Raw genomic sequence first — 17973 nt, forward strand, 5'->3', positions numbered from 1 at the left:
CCCATTCATTCATGTCAAACGGCCTCTGGCCCATTCATTCATGTCAAACGGCCTTTGGCCCATTCATTCATGTCAAACGGCCTTTGGCCCATTCATTCATGTCAAACGGCCTTTGGCCCATTCATTCATATCAAACGGCCTTTGGCCCATTCATTCATATCAAACGGCCTTTGGCCCATTCATTCATGTCAAACGGCCTTTGGCCCATTCATTCACGTCAAACGGCCTTTGGCCCATTCATTCATTTATTCTTGTCAGACTTTTGTCCACAATCCCAATTAACAACTCATAATATTTATAGGGGAATAACAATTGGGCATTGACAAGTTTTCAAATATTGATATTACTCACAGTGATCGGCTTGTGGATGCGCCCTGGAGCTTGACCCTACACATTTCATGAATACAAAAGGGTCACTAACAGTTCAATCCGTTCTTTAATTCACATATTCCTCTTTAGGCTTTGTTCTTATCTCATTAACTCATTTACAATGCTTAACACATGCCTAGGAGTGCTCACAAGTGAAAGAGAACGGAAAACGAATCACAGAATGCATGAACAAAATTCCAGGAAACAGGGCCCCCGCTCGAGCGTAATATTCTCCGCTCGAGCGGACTCTTAAGGCCTGCAAGGTACTGGTTGCACAAAAGATGCGCTCGAGCTGAAGGTCTGTCTACAAAAATCCACGCTCGAGCGTGAAATGTCCCGCTCGAGCGGGCATCCAACTCTGCAAAAAAATGCTGGGAGCACGATTTTCCCGCTCGAGCGGCCATTACTCCGCTCGAGCGGACCTCAAAATCTGGGTTTCCCAGATCGTGTTCTTGAGCTCCAAATCAGTTTTCCATCTACATTTCTTGCATGCAATGGTTCAAATTACACATTTACACATGCTAACATGCTACTAATGCAGATTACAACATTAGGAAGCTCAATTACATGATTTATCTACATGCATGTCCCAAATTGTCTCAAACCCATCATCAACATGCTCAAATTCAACATTCAAGACTTATACTCCCATGATTTGTACATGCATGTGGGAGATGCTCATCATTCTCAACTTAGATGGTACAAATGGTGACTACAATATGAGCTTTACCCAAAACTCCACATGAATCATGTGTTTCAAGCTCAAACATGCAAATTCAAAGTAATTTCTTACATGCATGAGTTCTAAGACTTCAATCTCAACAAAAATCAACTCATTACATGTTCTTGATCACAAACAACCCTTGAACTTACAGATTACAAGTAAGATTTCATGAAATCACTTACCTAAGAGCTTCAACACTCAAGCCCTAGCCAAATCTTGAGCTAGATCTTCAAATTCCCAAGTCTTGAGCCCAAATTACACAAATCTCTCCCTTTTTCTCTCCATGGCCGGCCTCTCTCTCCCTCTCAATTGTCTAACTCAGATTTTGAGTTTTAAGAGAGCTAAAGGGGAGTGCAATGCAAATATAAAACAAGCCCCACTAATAAATATTTTAATATAAAATAATGGGGTACTTAATTTATCAATTTAATCAGTTTAAATTGGCCAGAATCAAATTTCAATTAAATTTCACCGTAGGCCCTAAAAATTATGCCAACCACAATGGCGTAATCAATTTCGGGTTCCGTGGCCGATAAGGCCCTCAATTAAATTTCCAAAACAGACTACTCAAACAGATATTCCTACGGTGAACAGATAAAATTTCAAACCACATATTTTCACATAGTGGAACACAAAATCATATCAAAATACATAATCACATCATGTTAAGGACTAATTAACATACTACGGAACAGGGGTGTCACAGCTATGGTCTATCCCTATGTTACAAGAAAACACTAATACCCTAGTGATTTACGTATTGGTACGCACATTTTGAAACATGGTTACACTTTCCTTCTAAAACGGTAAATTTAGTGATCCAAAGTGATCCTAAAAGTTTTTTCCAATATATTTCTTTAAATGTTACCTTAGGAGAAAAAAAAATCAAATATATGAACTAAAATCTAAGGTGAGTTAAGTTTTGAAAAAAATATATGAACTAAAAATCAAATAGAAATGATTTGCTACGCGAAAAAAAAAAAAAAAAAAAAAAAAAAAAAAAAAAAAAATTGGATACCTAATAGTTAAAAGAAAATTACTGTAGAAGTAACTTAAATTCTTAAGTGTAATATATATAAGTCTACTCCTATCGCACCATATTTTAGAGCATATGGCGTACCACGTTCCCGTTTCGCTCCATGTACCAAAACGATCCACGTTCTAGGTAACATAGGTCCATCCCTTCATTTAGGATCGATCAGCTTTGGTTATGGCTCCTACTACTCATGATCCTAAGCCTAGTTCAGTTCAGTTTGGTAGTAAGGGTATCATAGGTGATCGAGATCGTTTGAAGTGTGATTATTGTGGGAAAGACTGACATGATTGTGAGCATTGTTAGAAATTGAATGGTCGCCCTACTTGGGGTCGGGGTCGGGGTCGGGGTAGTACAACTCGTTCACAAGCACATGTGTTTGAGATTGCAACTAGTACTTCCTGTGTGCCCAGTACTCTTTCCCAGGATGACTTACACACTCTCAGGTGTTTGATGGCTCAGCTTGATTCTATATCTACCGCAGTTCCTTCGATTCTTGCTTCTTCAAATTTTGCCCACACAGGTACTCCTGCTAGTGCTCTTAGTACATCTTTGTCGCCTTCTTAGATTATTGATTATGGTGCTACAGACCACATGACAAGTGCCTCTAGTCTTTCTAGATCCTTGATCCTTGCATGAGTAATTTTGTTCCTGGAACGGTATGACCTAGACCGAGGTGTGGCACATCTAGGCCAATGTGCGGCACAGCTTAGTCAAGTGTTGTCCTTCCAAGCCGATGTCATTCTTACCTTGCTGGCTGAAGCTTTGCCTTAGCAGAGATCATCACTTGCCGGAGTACTCTTGTTGTTTAGCTTGTTGAGTACACTTTGTCTTGGTCTTGTCTAATCAGTCAGTCACCTTTTTGAGTAGAGCCAATCAGCCGATGCCACGTGTCCCGGCAGAGGGATTAAGTTAGTGATTGTCGTGAGAAACATATCATTGTGTGAAATCTTGCCTTTTAGAGAAAGAGAGACTCTAGGAAGAAGAAGGAGGAGTTTGAGCAAGAGAGAGAGAACTTCCAAGCTTGATCGTTGGAGCTTGAGCCGTTAGATTCGAGTTTTGAGGTTAGAATCTTAACCTATTCTTGTTGTTCTTATTGATCATCTAGCTGCATTGCACGATCAAACTTGTTCCACATGCCATTCATCGATTTAAAGTTGGTTTTAGAAAAAGAAAATGGTTTTCATGTGTTTTTGAAGAAAAGCCTCGTTTGATCCGAAAGTTTGTACTAAGGCTCATGTTTTTGTGTTTGTTTTGATAAGATCCTTGAGTGTGGGTACCTAGGTCCATGTTTTTGAAATTATAGCATGAAATCTCAGCTTTTGTAATAGCAAGTTTTGATCTTTGCGTTCATCTTCTTCATGCTCATGTTCTTCATGTTTATCAAGAGAGAAACCCGGATTTTCCCGACTTCGCTTTTGAATGTGGCCATCGAGGCTACACCTCGACAAGGAGGTGTGGGACCTCGGCCTAGACCTGGTAGTTGCCCAGCGTGTTTTTCCAAAGATAAGAAACTGTGTTTTGATTTGATTGACTTAGTTTTTGAAGAATGCCGAGGTCATTTGCATGCATGCTAGACTTGTTTTGAGTAGTGCATTCAAAAAACTTTTCCATGTGTTTGTAGGACTGGGACTTGCCTCGACCCCGACGTTTGAAGAACTATGTGAGTGGTATTTTTAATAAAGCTATGTTATACATTTTGATAAAGACTTTGCTTTGCTTTGTTTTGAAAGTGTTTGTTAAGCATGAATAATTGTCCCTGTTTTGTATATCAAGTATGATCTTGTCGTGATGACCTTCTCAGGAAGTCCCTTGTGCTGGAGGACTCTAAACTTTCGCAGCACATCTCGTTTGAAAGTCCCTTATGCTGGAGGACTCTAAACTTTCGCAGCACATCTCGTTTTTGAAGTCCCTCGTGTTAGAGGACTCTAAACTTTCGCAGCACGTCTCGTCTTTGAAGTCCCTCGTGCTGGAGGACTCTAAACTTTGGCAGCACATCTTGCCTTGAAAGTCCCTTGTGCTGGAGGACTCTAAACTTTCGCAGCACTCTCGTGTTAAAAGGCTACAGGCCTTTGTAACATAGGTCCCTTGTGCTAGAGGACTCTAAACTTTTGTAGCATCCTTGTTTGAAATGCCTCTCTTGCTTTGTCTTGTTTTGCCACGGACGGTTTACCGCGTGGATACGTTTGCCAGAATGTTATTATTTGTAATATGTGATGCTAGTAAGTATTCCTTGAAGCTTCAAAGATCTGTTAGATGGACGAGGTCCATTCCTTATTATATATAAAGTTTTGTCTTGTATTGTTTTGAAAGGACTTCGGCTATTATTCATGCAAACCCCTTTATTATTTATACCATTCACTGAGTATCCAAGCTCACCCTCTCTATATATATGTAGGTGATGAACAAGAAGGGCGGTGATGCCTAGATGTGATTCTGGAGCTTATTTTGGGTTTTTGATTATGTCGGCTTAACCTGTATTTACGTCGGCAGTCTTGAAAATTATGCTTCTCGATTTGTACTACTTGTATGTTGCATACGTTGGTTTAAAAAGCCTTTTGATCAAGATGTGTGTTTTGTATGATTGTTACGTCGGCAAAGAAGATGTCGGCAATCTGGCAGACTGTGTTCTTAGACCTGTAATTCGTACAATTTATTTATGTCGGCTTGTGGAGCCCTTTGCTAATATGTAAAATGTAATTTGTACTTTGCTTCGTTTGTAATTAAGTTATAACCCATATGTAAATGGTTGCTATCTCATTTGACTTATGCACAGCTCTTATGGACTAATCTGTTTGTATAAATCGCTTCTGTACTTGTTAGCCCCATATAATTGTACTCTGATTGTGTGTGAATTTTGTAAGTTGGCCTTTGGTAATCCCGGATTACTGGCCATCACGGCACCAAACTACTAGGGGCGGTTTGGGGTCGTGACAGTCATGACCCGAACCCGCCGCCAAGGGTTAAGGACATAACCGGCCAGCAATCATGAGATTACCTACGGCCTCAAACCAAACCAGACATAAGTCATCAGAGTAAAGGGGGCCAAACGGAAGCAAAAATTTAAAATTTGTCCATAGAGCTGTGCTTACATGGCACATCATAACAAACCATACATATGCATATTAATAACTCACAACAAAAATACAGTACCATAAAGTTCTGTACAGACAGGATCATCCATAACTAAGTCAACCCATGAGAACTATATACAGACATGTTCAAAGACTTCGCCAACATGACAACATAAAACAAAATGACAAAAAGGCGAAGACGAGTCTCGTGCGTGAGACGCAAGGGCTGACTCTCCAAAACCTTTGTTGTTCCATACAGACTTCACTAGGGCTGGGTTTGAACTTCTCTTGGCTCACCTACAAACACATGAATGAGCGTAAGCGATAGCCCAGTAAATAATATCAAATAAAGGAGTTATACAAATGGTATATAGAACAACATGCTTCAAACGGCCTTGGGTCCAATTCATGTTTTCATGTCAAAACGGCCTTTGGCCCATTCATCTATTTGTGTCAAAATGGTCTTTGGCCCATTCATTCATATCAAAACGGCCTTTGGCCTATTCATTTATTCGTATCAAACTGGCCTTTGGCCCATTCGTTTATTTGTGTCAAAACAGCCTTTGGCCCATTCATTTATTCGTGTCAAAATGGCCTTTGGCCCATTCATTTATGTGACACCCCTGTTCCGTAGTATGTTAATTAGTCCTTAACATGATGTGATTATGTATTTTGATATGATTTTGTGTTCTACTATGTGAAAATATGTGGTTTGAAATTTTATCTGTTCATCGTAGGAATATCTGTTTGAGTAGTCTGTTTTGGAAATTTAATTGAGGGCCTTATCGGCCACGGAACCCGAAATTGATTACGCCATTGTGGTTGGCATAATTTTTAGGGCCTACGGTGAAATTTAATTGAAATTTGATTCTGGTCAATTTAAACTGATTAAATTGAGAAATTAAGTACCCCATTATTTTATATTAAAATATTTGTTAGTGGGGCTTGTTGTATATTTGTATTGCACTCTCCTTTAGCTCTCTTAAAACTCAAAATCTGAGTTAGACAATTGAGAGTGAGAGAGAGGCCGGCCATGGAGAGAAAAAGGGAGAGATTTGTGTAATTTGGGCTCAAGACTTGGGAATTTGAAGATCTAGCTCAAGATTTGGCTAGGGCTTGAGTGTTGAAGCTCTTAGGTAAGTGATTTCATGAAATCTTACTTGTAATTTGTAAGTTCAAGGGTTGTTTGTGATCAAGAACATGTAATGAGTTGATTTTTGTTGAGATTGAAGTCTTAGAACTCATGCATGTAAGAAATTACTTTGAATTTGCATGTTTGAGCTTGAAACACATGATTCATGTGGAGTTTTGGGTAAAGCTCATATTGTAGTCACCATTTGTACCATCTAAGTTGAGAATGATGAGCATCTCCCACATGCATGTACGAATCATGGGAGTATAAGTCTTGAATGTTGAATTTGAGCATGTTGATGATGGGTTTGAGACAATTTGGGACATGCATGTAGATAATTCATGTAATTGAGCTTCCTAATGTTGTAATCTGCATTAGTAGCATGTTAGCATGTGTAAATGTGTAATTTGAACCATTGCATGCAAGAAATGTAGATGGAAAACTGATTTGGAGCTCAAGAACACGATCTGGGAAACCCAGATCTTGGAGGTCCGCTCGAGCGGGGTAATGGCCGCTCGAGCGGGAAAATCGTGCTCCCAGCATTTTTGCAGAGTTGGATGCCCGCTCGAGCGGGACATTTCACGCTCGAGCGTGGATTTTTGTAGACGGACCTTCAGCTCGAGCGCATCTTTTGTGCAACCAGTACCTTGCAGGCCTTAAGGGTCCGCTCGAGCGGAGAATCTTACGCTCGAGCGGGGACCCTGTTTCCTGGAATTTTGTTCATGCATTTTGTGATTCGTTTTCCGTTCTCTTTCACTTGTAAGCACTCCTAGGCATGTGTTAAGCATTGTAAATGAGTTAATGAGATAAGAACAAAGCCTAAAGAGGAATATGTGAATTAAAGAACGGATTGAACTGTTAGTGACCCTTTTGTATTCATGAAATGTGTAGGGTCAAGCTCCAGGGCGCATCCACAAGCCGATCACTGTGAGTAACATCAATATTTGAAAACTTGTCAATGTCCAATTGTTATTCCCCTATAAATATTATGAGTTGTTAATTGGGATTGCGGACAAAAGTTTGACATGAATGAATGGGCCAAAGGCCGTTTGACATGAATGAATGGGCCAAAGGCTGTTTGACATGAATGAATGGGCCAAAGGCCATTTGACATAAATGAATGGGCCAAAGGCCGTTTGACATGAATGAATGGGCCAAAGGCCGTTTGACATGAATGAATGGGCCAAAGGCCATTTGACATAAATGAATGGGCCAAAGGCTGTTTGACATGAATGAATGGGCCAAAGGCCGTTTGACATAAATGAATGGACCAAAGGCCGTTTGACATGAATGAATGGGCCAAAGGCCGTTTGACATGAATGAATGGGCCAAAGGCCGTTTGACATGAATGAATGGGCCAAAGGCCGTTTGACATGAACGAATGGGCCGAAGGCCGTTTTGCCATGAATGGAAACCCGGATGGGCCAAAGGCCAGAATGTTTGGAACTACAGTTACTTGACTTGCATTTCGTATAGTTATATGTATATATTTTGCTGTTAAACAGAAGTATGAATTGGGCCCAAGGCCGTTTGGAGCATGTTGATCTACATATTGTTATGTAACTGTTATATTTGATATTATTCACTGGGCTATCGCTCACGCTCATTCATGTATTTGTAGGTGAGCCAAGGGAAGTCCAAACCCAGCCCCAGTGAAGTCTGCTAGGAACAACAGGAGTTTTGGGAGAGTCAGCCTTGTGCCTTGCGCATGAGACCATCCTTGCCCTTTTACTATGTACCTATGTTTTGTCTTGTTGGCAAGGACCCAGTGCATGTCTGTACATAGTCTGTTATAGGTTGACTCGTTTTGGACGATCCTGTCTGTAATGAATTTTGTGAAGCTGTACTTTTGATGTGAGTTATTAACGTATCTGAGTATGGTTTGTTTGATGTGCATATAAGCACGGCTCTATGGACAAAGTTTTTAATTTTGCTTCCGTTTGGCCCCCATTAACTCTGTTAAAATACGTTTAGAACAGTTTGAGGCCGTAGGTAATCTCATGATTACTGGCCGGTTACGTCCTTAACCCACGGGGGCGGGTTCGGGTCGTGACAGAGTGGTATCAGAGCACGAGTTAATAACTCACACACTTGTCCAAAAAGAGCAATAAGCGTCTAGATGAGATCTAGGATGCATTCATGTGATAAATACGAGTTTGGAAGCATTGATTATATGCTTAAATGTTTTGTTATGAATAATTATATGTGTAAGTTGTGAACTACTTGCATTACGAATTATCTGGAAATATGTGCTCCTTAGTGTATGTGTACTTGTGTACCTTTGGTATGGAATATAATGCAAGTTTAATTAGATGGTGAGAACCAGAGGTGATGAGTTAGAGGAATCCTCTGCTGCCAGACTGGACAGAATGGAAAGACTGATTCAGGAAATGGCAGAAGCTTTGAGACAGCAACAGGAGTGGCAACAACAGTGGCAGCAACCACATCCGCCACCTCCACCTCCGGCACCACCTGTGCCAGATAATCAAAATGATGACCGGATAATCGCTCTCACCAAGGAATTCAAGAAAATGAAACCACCACAGTTCCATGGTGGACTAGACCCCTTAAAAGCCGAAGCTTGGGTACTTGGGATTGAAAAACTGTTTGAGGTGTTTCCGTGCTCGGATACACAGAAAGTGCTTCTAGCCACCTTTATGCTAGAAGATGAAGCGAGGAGATGGTGGATGTTGATGAGGGAAAACCACAGAGATATTGATTGGGCGAAATTTTTGGAAATCTTCTATGACAAGTACTTCCCGCAGTGTGTCCGGGACAGGAAAGTGGCAGAGTTCATGGAACTCAAACAAGACAGTATGACTGTAGCTGAGTATGAGGCCAAATTTACTGAGTTGGCCAGGTTTGCACCACACGTAATTGACACTGATTATAAGAAGGCAAGGCATTTTGAAGGTGGGCTCCGAAGTGACATCCTAGAGCGGGTGAATGTCCTGAAATTGGAGACCTACATTGGGGTGCTTGACCGGGCCATCATATCAGAGGCTAATATAGCTAGACAAGCTAAGCCAACAACCGAATGGAGAGGCAACAAAAGACAAGGCTTCTTTTTGAAGAAGAAATTTCTGAAAAAGCAAAACACGGGCTCCTCAACTACCTCAAGTTCTTCCCGAGACACGACTCCCATGTGCAACACTTGTAGCAAAAGGCACCGTGGAGTTTGTTACCGTGCATCGGGAGCCTGTTTTAAGTGTGGGAAACAAGGGCATATAGCCCGAGATTGTAATCAGAATAGTGGGAAGATAGCTGCTAGCTCCACTGCATCGATCCCGAAGCCGGGAAACACTTTGAGATCTGCTACTACTGGGGATACAGTGAGACAAGGGAGAGTCTTTGCACTCGTTCCGGGTGATACACGGAATGCCAATGCCGTTGTCTCAGGTACTATCTCGATATGTAATCAGGATGCTTTTGTGTTAATTGATTCTGGATCAACGCATTCATTTGTGACATATGCATTTGCATCTAGACTGAAAAGACCCCTAGAATTGTTGCCATATTTGTTATGTGTGTCTGCACCATCGGGGGAATCTGTGTTATGTGACTATATATATCGGTTTTGTGACATGCATATTGAGGATGCTACCCTGTATGTAGATTTGTTGCCCTTAAACTTTAGACACTTTGATGTAATTTTGGGCATGGATTGGTTGACCAAATACTGTGCCACTATAGATTGTGTGACAAAGAGGGTTGTATTTAAACCACCAGAACAGAAAGAAATTGTGTTTGTGGGAAATGGGGTAGTACCTCCACCATATTTGATATCTGCAATGAAAGCATGTAAATTGATCAGGAAGGGATGCCAGGGTTATTTGTGTTATGTATTGACTGAACAATCCATGAATGTTGAATTGAATGATATTCCCATCGTTAGAGAATTCCCAGATGTGTTTCCAAATGAATTACCAGGGGAATTGGTAGACAGGGAGATAGAGTTTACTATTGAAACTGTGCCAGGCACCCAACCTATTTCTAAAACTCCCTACAGGATGGCTACAGCCGAAATGAAAGAATTTAAAGAACAGTTGCAAGACCTTCTTGATAAAGGGTTTATCCGGCCCAGTACTTCGCCTTGGGGCGCACCAGTGTTATTTGTAAAGAAAAAGGATGGTACCTTACGCCTATGTATTGATTACCGGGAATTGAACAAGGTAACGATAAAGAATAAATATCCCTTACCCCGTATTGATGACTTATTTGACCAGTTGCAGGGATCACAGGTGTTTTCTAAGATTGATTTGAGATCCGGGTATCATCAGCTGAAGGTTAAGGCAGAAGATGTTGAGAAAACCGCATTCAGAACGAGGTATGGTCATTTTGAGTTTCTTGTTATGCCATTTGGAGTGACTAATGCTCCGGCAGCATTTATGGACTTAATGAATAGAATTTTTAAAACCTACCTTGATGAGTTTGTTGTTGTCTTCATCGATGATATTTTAATATACTCTAAAGATAGACTTGAACACGAACATCACTTGAGGACTGTTTTACAAATACTTCGGGAAAGAAAACTATTTGCTAAGTTAAAGAAATGTGAGTTTTGGTTGGATGAGGTTATTTTCTTAGGGCACGTGGTCAACAAGGAAGGAATTTCAGTGGACCCGCAGAAAATAGAAGCAATTGTGAATTGGCCTACACCAACTAATGTGACAGAAGTTCGCAGTTTCATGGGCTTAGCTGGGTACTACAGAAGGTTTGTAAAGGACTTTTCGAAATTAGCTGTGCCTCTTACCCAATTGACACGTAAAGGACAACCATTTGAGTGGAATAGTGAAAGAGAACCGGCCTTTCATGAATTGAAGACAAGATTGACCACTGCACCAATTTTGACACTACCTTCAGGTACGGAAAATTTTGTGATTTTCAGTGACGCATCTTATAAGGGTTTGGGTTGTGTGTTAATGCAGAACGGAAAGGTTATTGCTTACGCCTCCCGACAGTTGAGGCCACATGAGAAGAATTATCCAACACATGACCTAGAATTGGCCGCAGTTGTTTTTGCTTTGAAAATCTGGCGGCATTATTTGTATGGGGCAAAGTGTGAAGTCTACACAGATCATAAAAGCCTAAAATACTTCTTCACGCAGAAAGAGTTGAATATGCGTCAGAGAAGATGGCTGGAATTGATAAAAGATTACGACCTAGAAATTCGGTATCACCCCGGAAAAGCTAATACAGTGGCTGATGCCTTGAGCAGGAAATCAACAGGGAGTGTGGCTTGCTTGCTTACTGAACAAAGGGAGATTTTGCAAGACTTTGAAAAGTCTGAAATTGAAGTGGTAGTGTGCGAACAGGGCGGATTGATAGCCGCTATTACAGCCGAGCCGGCAATTGTTGATGAAATCAAGCAAAAACAGAAAGAGGATGAGTTCCTCAGAAAGGTAATTGATGAATTTGAAGTCAGCCCAAAAGCAGAGTTCAGTATCGAGAATGGAATGTTGAAATTTCGAAACCGAATATGTGTTCCAGTTATTCCGGAGCTAAAGAAGAGGGTCTTAGATGAAGCCCACAGATCCGTATTTGCCATGCATCCGGGTAACAATAAAATGTATCGGGATTTGAAACAAACCTATTGGTGGCCTAAAATGAAGAAAGAGATTGCAGAACATGTGTCCAAGTGCCTTCAGTGTCAGCAAGTTAAGGCTGAACATCAGAAACCAGGCGGTCTACTTCAACCTCTCCCCATTCCTGAGTGGAAGTGGGAACATGTGACCATGGATTTCGTTGTTGGCCTACCTCGGACTTCCCGCGGTATGGATTCTGTTTGGGTTGTAATTGATAGACTGACTAAATCTGCACATTTTCTGCCTGTCAAAACTACATTTACTGCTTACAGGTTGGCTACTATTTATGTTGATGAAATTGTCCGCTTACATGGAGTTCCAGTATCCATTGTGTCGGATAGAGATCCGAAGTTTGTATCTAGATTGTGGAAGAGTTTGCAGGAAGCTATGGGAACAGAACTAAGGTTCAGCACTGCATTCCACCCACAGACAGATGGGCAGTCAGAACGAACAATACAGACTTTGGAAGATATGCTTCGCATGTGTGCTTTGGATTTTCAGGGGAGTTGGGAAGATTACCTGCCTCTTGCAGAATTTGCCTATAATAATAGCTTCCACTCCAGCATCGGTATGGCACCCTACGAGGCTTTGTATGGTAGGAGGTGTAGATCACCTATTTGTTGGACAGAGGTCGGGGACAGAGCTTTGCTCGGGCCTGAAATTTACAAGACACCTCTGAAAAGATCAAAACTATTCGGCAAAGGCTCAAAACAGCTCAAGACCGACAGAAGAGTTATGCAGATGTCCGGAGAAGACCTCTTGAGTATGAGGTCGGCGACCATGTGTTCATCCGTGTTTCTCCAATGAAAGGCCAAGTCAGGTTTGGGAAAAAGGGCAAGTTGACGCCCCGTTATATTGGGCCGTTTCAAATTTTGGAGAAACTTGGTCCAGTTGCTTATAGAGTTGCTTTGCCACCGGGATTTGAGCAAATCCACAATGTGTTTCATGTGTCAATGTTGAGGGGTTACCTCCGAGACCCGTTGCATGTGATTGATTATCACCGGATTGCTATTGATGAAAATATGGAATATGCTGAATGGCCGGAAAGAATTGTTGACCGACAAGTGAAAGAATTGAGAAACAAATCCATTCCAATGGTGAAAGTGGAATGGAAGGAACACTATGGGACAGATGCTACATGGGAAAAAGAGGAGGAAATGCGTCTACGCTATCCACATTTGTTTCCCGACGAAGGTAAGTTAAGTTTGGAGGACCAAACTTCCTAAAGGGGGGAAGACTGTGACACCCCTGTTCCGTAGTATGTTAATTAGTCCTTAACATGATGTGATTATGTATTTTGATATGATTTTGTGTTCCACTATGTGAAAATATGTGGTTTGAAATTTTATCTGTTCATCGTAGGAATATCTGTTTGAGTAGTCTGTTTTGGAAATTTAATTGAGGGCCTTATCGGCCACGGAACCCGAAATTGATTACGCCATTGTGGTTGGCATAATTTTTAGGGCCTACGGTGAAATTTAATTGAAATTTGATTCTGGTCAATTTAAACTGATTAAATTGAGAAATTAAGTACCCCATTATTTTATATTAAAATATTTGTTAGTGGGGCTTGTTGTATATTTGTATTGCACTCTCCTTTAGCTCTCTTAAAACTCAAAATCTGAGTTAGACAATTGAGAGTGAGAGAGAGGCCGGCCATGGAGAGAAAAAGGGAGAGATTTGTGTAATTTGGGCTCAAGACTTGGGAATTTGAAGATCTAGCTCAAGATTTGGCTAGGGCTTGAGTGTTGAAGCTCTTAGGTAAGTGATTTCATGAAATCTTACTTGTAATTTGTAAGTTCAAGGGTTGTTTGTGATCAAGAACATGTAATGAGTTGATTTTTGTTGAGATTGAAGTCTTAGAACTCATGCATGTAAGAAATTACTTTGAATTTGCATGTTTGAGCTTGAAACACATGATTCATGTGGAGTTTTGGGTAAAGCTCATATTGTAGTCACCATTTGTACCATCTAAGTTGAGAATGATGAGCATCTCCCACATGCATGTACGAATCATGGGAGTATAAGTCTTGAATGTTGAATTTGAGCATGTTGATGATGGGTTTGAGACAATTTGGGACATGCATGTAGATAATTCATGTAATTGAGCTTCCTAATGTTGTAATCTGCATTAGTAGCATGTTAGCATGTGTAAATGTGTAATTTGAACCATTGCATGCAAGAAATGTAGATGGAAAACTGATTTGGAGCTCAAGAACACGATCTGGGAAACCCAGATCTTGGAGGTCCGCTCGAGCGGGGTAATGGCCGCTCGAGCGGGAAAATCGTGCTCCCAGCATTTTTGCAGAGTTGGATGCCCGCTCGAGCGGGACATTTCACGCTCGAGCGTGGATTTTTGTAGACGGACCTTCAGCTCGAGCGCATCTTTTGTGCAACCAGTACCTTGCAGGCCTTAAGGGTCCGCTCGAGCGGAGAATCTTACGCTCGAGCGGGGACCCTGTTTCCTGGAATTTTGTTCATGCATTTTGTGATTCGTTTTCCGTTCTCTTTCACTTGTAAGCACTCCTAGGCATGTGTTAAGCATTGTAAATGAGTTAATGAGATAAGAACAAAGCCTAAAGAGGAATATGTGAATTAAAGAACGGATTGAACTGTTAGTGACCCTTTTGTATTCATGAAATGTGTAGGGTCAAGCTCCAGGGCGCATCCACAAGCCGATCACTGTGAGTAACATCAATATTTGAAAACTTGTCAATGTCCAATTGTTATTCCCCTATAAATATTATGAGTTGTTAATTGGGATTGCGGACAAAAGTTTGACATGAATGAATGGGCCAAAGGCCGTTTGACATGAATGAATGGGCCAAAGGCTGTTTGACATGAATGAATGGGCCAAAGGCCGTTTGACATAAATGAATGGGCCAAAGGCCGTTTGACATGAATGAATGGGCCAAAGGCCGTTTGACATGAATGAATGGGCCAAAGGCCATTTGACATAAATGAATGGGCCAAAGGCTGTTTGACATGAATGAATGGGCCAAAGGCCGTTTGACATAAATGAATGGGCCAAAGGCCGTTTGACATGAATGAATGGGCCAAAGGCCGTTTGACATGAATGAATGGGCCAAAGGCCGTTTGACATGAATGAATGGGCCGAAGGCCGTTTGACATGAACGAATGGGCCGAAGGCCGTTTTGCCATGAATGGAAACCCGGATGGGCCAAAGGCCAGAATGTTTGGAACTACAGTTACTTGACTTGCATTTCGTATAGTTATATGTATATATTTTGCTGTTAAACAGAAGTATGAATTGGGCCCAAGGCCGTTTGGAGCATGTTGATCTACATATTGTTATGTAACTGTTATATTTGATATTATTCACTGGGCTATCGCTCACGCTCATTCATGTATTTGTAGGTGAGCCAAGGGAAGTCCAAACCCAGCCCCAGTGAAGTCTGCTAGGAACAACAGGAGTTTTGGGAGAGTCAGCCTTGTGCCTTGCGCATGAGACCATCCTTGCCCTTTTACTATGTACCTATGTTTTGTCTTGTTGGCAAGGACCCAGTGCATGTCTGTACATAGTCTGTTATAGGTTGACTCGTTTTGGACGATCCTGTCTGTAATGAATTTTGTGAAGCTGTACTTTTGATGTGAGTTATTAACGTATCTGAGTATGGTTTGTTTGATGTGCATATAAGCACGGCTCTATGGACAAAGTTTTTAATTTTGCTTCCGTTTGGCCCCCATTAACTCTGTTAAAATACGTTTAGAACAGTTTGAGGCCGTAGGTAATCTCATGATTACTGGCCGGTTACGTCCTTAACCCACGGGGGCGGGTTCGGGTCGTGACAATTTATTCGTGTCGAAACGGCCTTTGGCCCATTCATTCGTGTCAAAACGGCCTCTGGCCCATTCATTCATGTCAAAACGGCCTTTGGCCCATTCATTCATGTCAAAATGGCATTTGGCCCATTCATTCATGGCATAGCCACATTGTCCACCAATCAAATCAACGAACTTATAAAACTTACATAGAAGTAAGTAATTTGGACAACAACATATTTCAGATATCTTTGTTAAGATATTACTCACAGTGATCGGTTAGCTGGTTTGCCCTGGAGCTCGACCCTACATATTCCATGAACACAAAAGGGTCACAAGCAATTCAATCCGTTCTAAATTCACATTTTCCTCTTTAGGCTTCATTCTTATCTCTTTAACTTAATTACAATGCTCAATGCATGCCTAAGAGTACTTAGAAGTGAAAGAGAACAAAAAATGAAACACAGAATGCCCTTTTTAAAATTTCAGAAAACAGGGTCCCGCTCGAACGGACCCATGAGGTCTGCAAAAGTGCTGGATGCATAAAAATTACGCTCGAGCGTGAAGTCTGGCGCTCGAGTTGAAGGTCTGTCTACATAGCTCCCAGCTCGAGAGTGAACTTCCCCGCTCGAACAGATATCCAAGTCTACAAAAATACTGGGAGCACGAAATTCACACTCGAGCGGCAGTTTCCCCGCTCGAGCGGACATCAAAATTCTGAAAAATCCAGAACATGTTCTTGAGCTCCAATTCAATATTCATTGGTTCTAGATGCATGATTTTGGCTCAAACATCACATAAACATGCACTAACATGGTACCAACACCAATTTACAACATTATGAGTCTCAATTCCATGAATCACTTACATGCATGTTCCAAATTATCCCAAACTCATCACCATCATGCCAAATTCAAACATTTCAAACCCACGCCTCCATGATTTGCACATGCATGTGGGAAATACCCATTATTCTCAACTTAATTGGTGAAGAGGTGATTAAACACATGGACCTTAATCAAAAATCCAACATGGATCATACACATTATGCTCAAACATGGAAATTCATAGCAATTTCCTACATGCATGCATCTATTGACCTTCAATTCAACCTGATTAACTCAATTTCATCATACTCAATTAAATTCATGTTCTTGACCATTAATCAAACTTGAATTCACAAAATTACAATTTAAAATTCATGAATTCACTTACCTAGAGGCTTTAATCTCCCCAAATTATGGTCAAATCTAGAGTTGGCCTCCCAATCTTCACAAACTTGAGCCAAACAGCCAACTCTTCTTCTTCCTCTCTCTCTAGCCAACCCTCTCTCTTTGCTTAGAGTTAAAATCAGCCAAGTTGAGTAAAAGAGAAAGATTGAGTGTATGGCCCTTTATATAAAAGCCCCACTAATCAAAATTATAACATTTAAATAATTGAGCACTTAATTAATTGTTCTGAATTTAATTATTTTGATTCGAATCGATTTTCAATTAAATTTCACCGTAGGCTCTAAAAATTACGCTAATCACAATGGCGTAATCAATTTCGGGTTTCGTGGCCGATAAGGCCTTCAATTTAATTTCTAAAGCAGATAATCAAATAGATATTTCTACGGTGAACAGATAGAAATTCAAAACCACATATTTTCACATAATGGCACACAAAATCATATCATAACACATAATCACATTAATGTTAGGGACCAATTAGCATAATAAAGGACAGGGTTATCACAGTCTTCCCCCCTTTAGGAAGTTTGGTCCCTCAAACTTATTTTACCTTCGTTGGGAAACAAATATGGATAGCGTAGTCGCATTTCCTCCTCTTTTTCCCACGTAGCATCCGTCCTATAGTGTTCTTTCCATTCCACTTTCACCATTGGGATGGACTTGCTTCTCAGTTGTTTCACTTGTCGGTCAACGATTCGTTCCGGCCATTCGGCGTATTCTATATTTTCATCAATAGCTACCCGGTGATAATCAATCACAAGAAATGGGTCTCGAAGGTAACCCCTCAACATCGACACGTGAGACACATTACGGATTTGTTCGAATCCTGGTGGCAAAGCAACTTTATAAGCAACTGGACCAAGCCTTTCCAGAATCTGAAACGGCCCAATGTAACGGGGCGACAACGTGCCTTTGTTTCCAAACCTGACTTGGCCTTTCATTGGGGACACACGGATAAACACGTGGTCACCGACCTCATACTCAAGAGGTCTTCTTCGAACGTCTGCATAGTTCTTTTGTCGGTCCTGAGCTATTTTGAGC

The sequence above is a fragment of the Camellia sinensis genome, chromosome 1 (genome assembly GCF_055761805.1).
Source record: "Camellia sinensis isolate YWXY chromosome 1, ASM5576180v1, whole genome shotgun sequence".
Classification (NCBI taxonomy): Eukaryota; Viridiplantae; Streptophyta; class Magnoliopsida; order Ericales; family Theaceae; genus Camellia; species Camellia sinensis.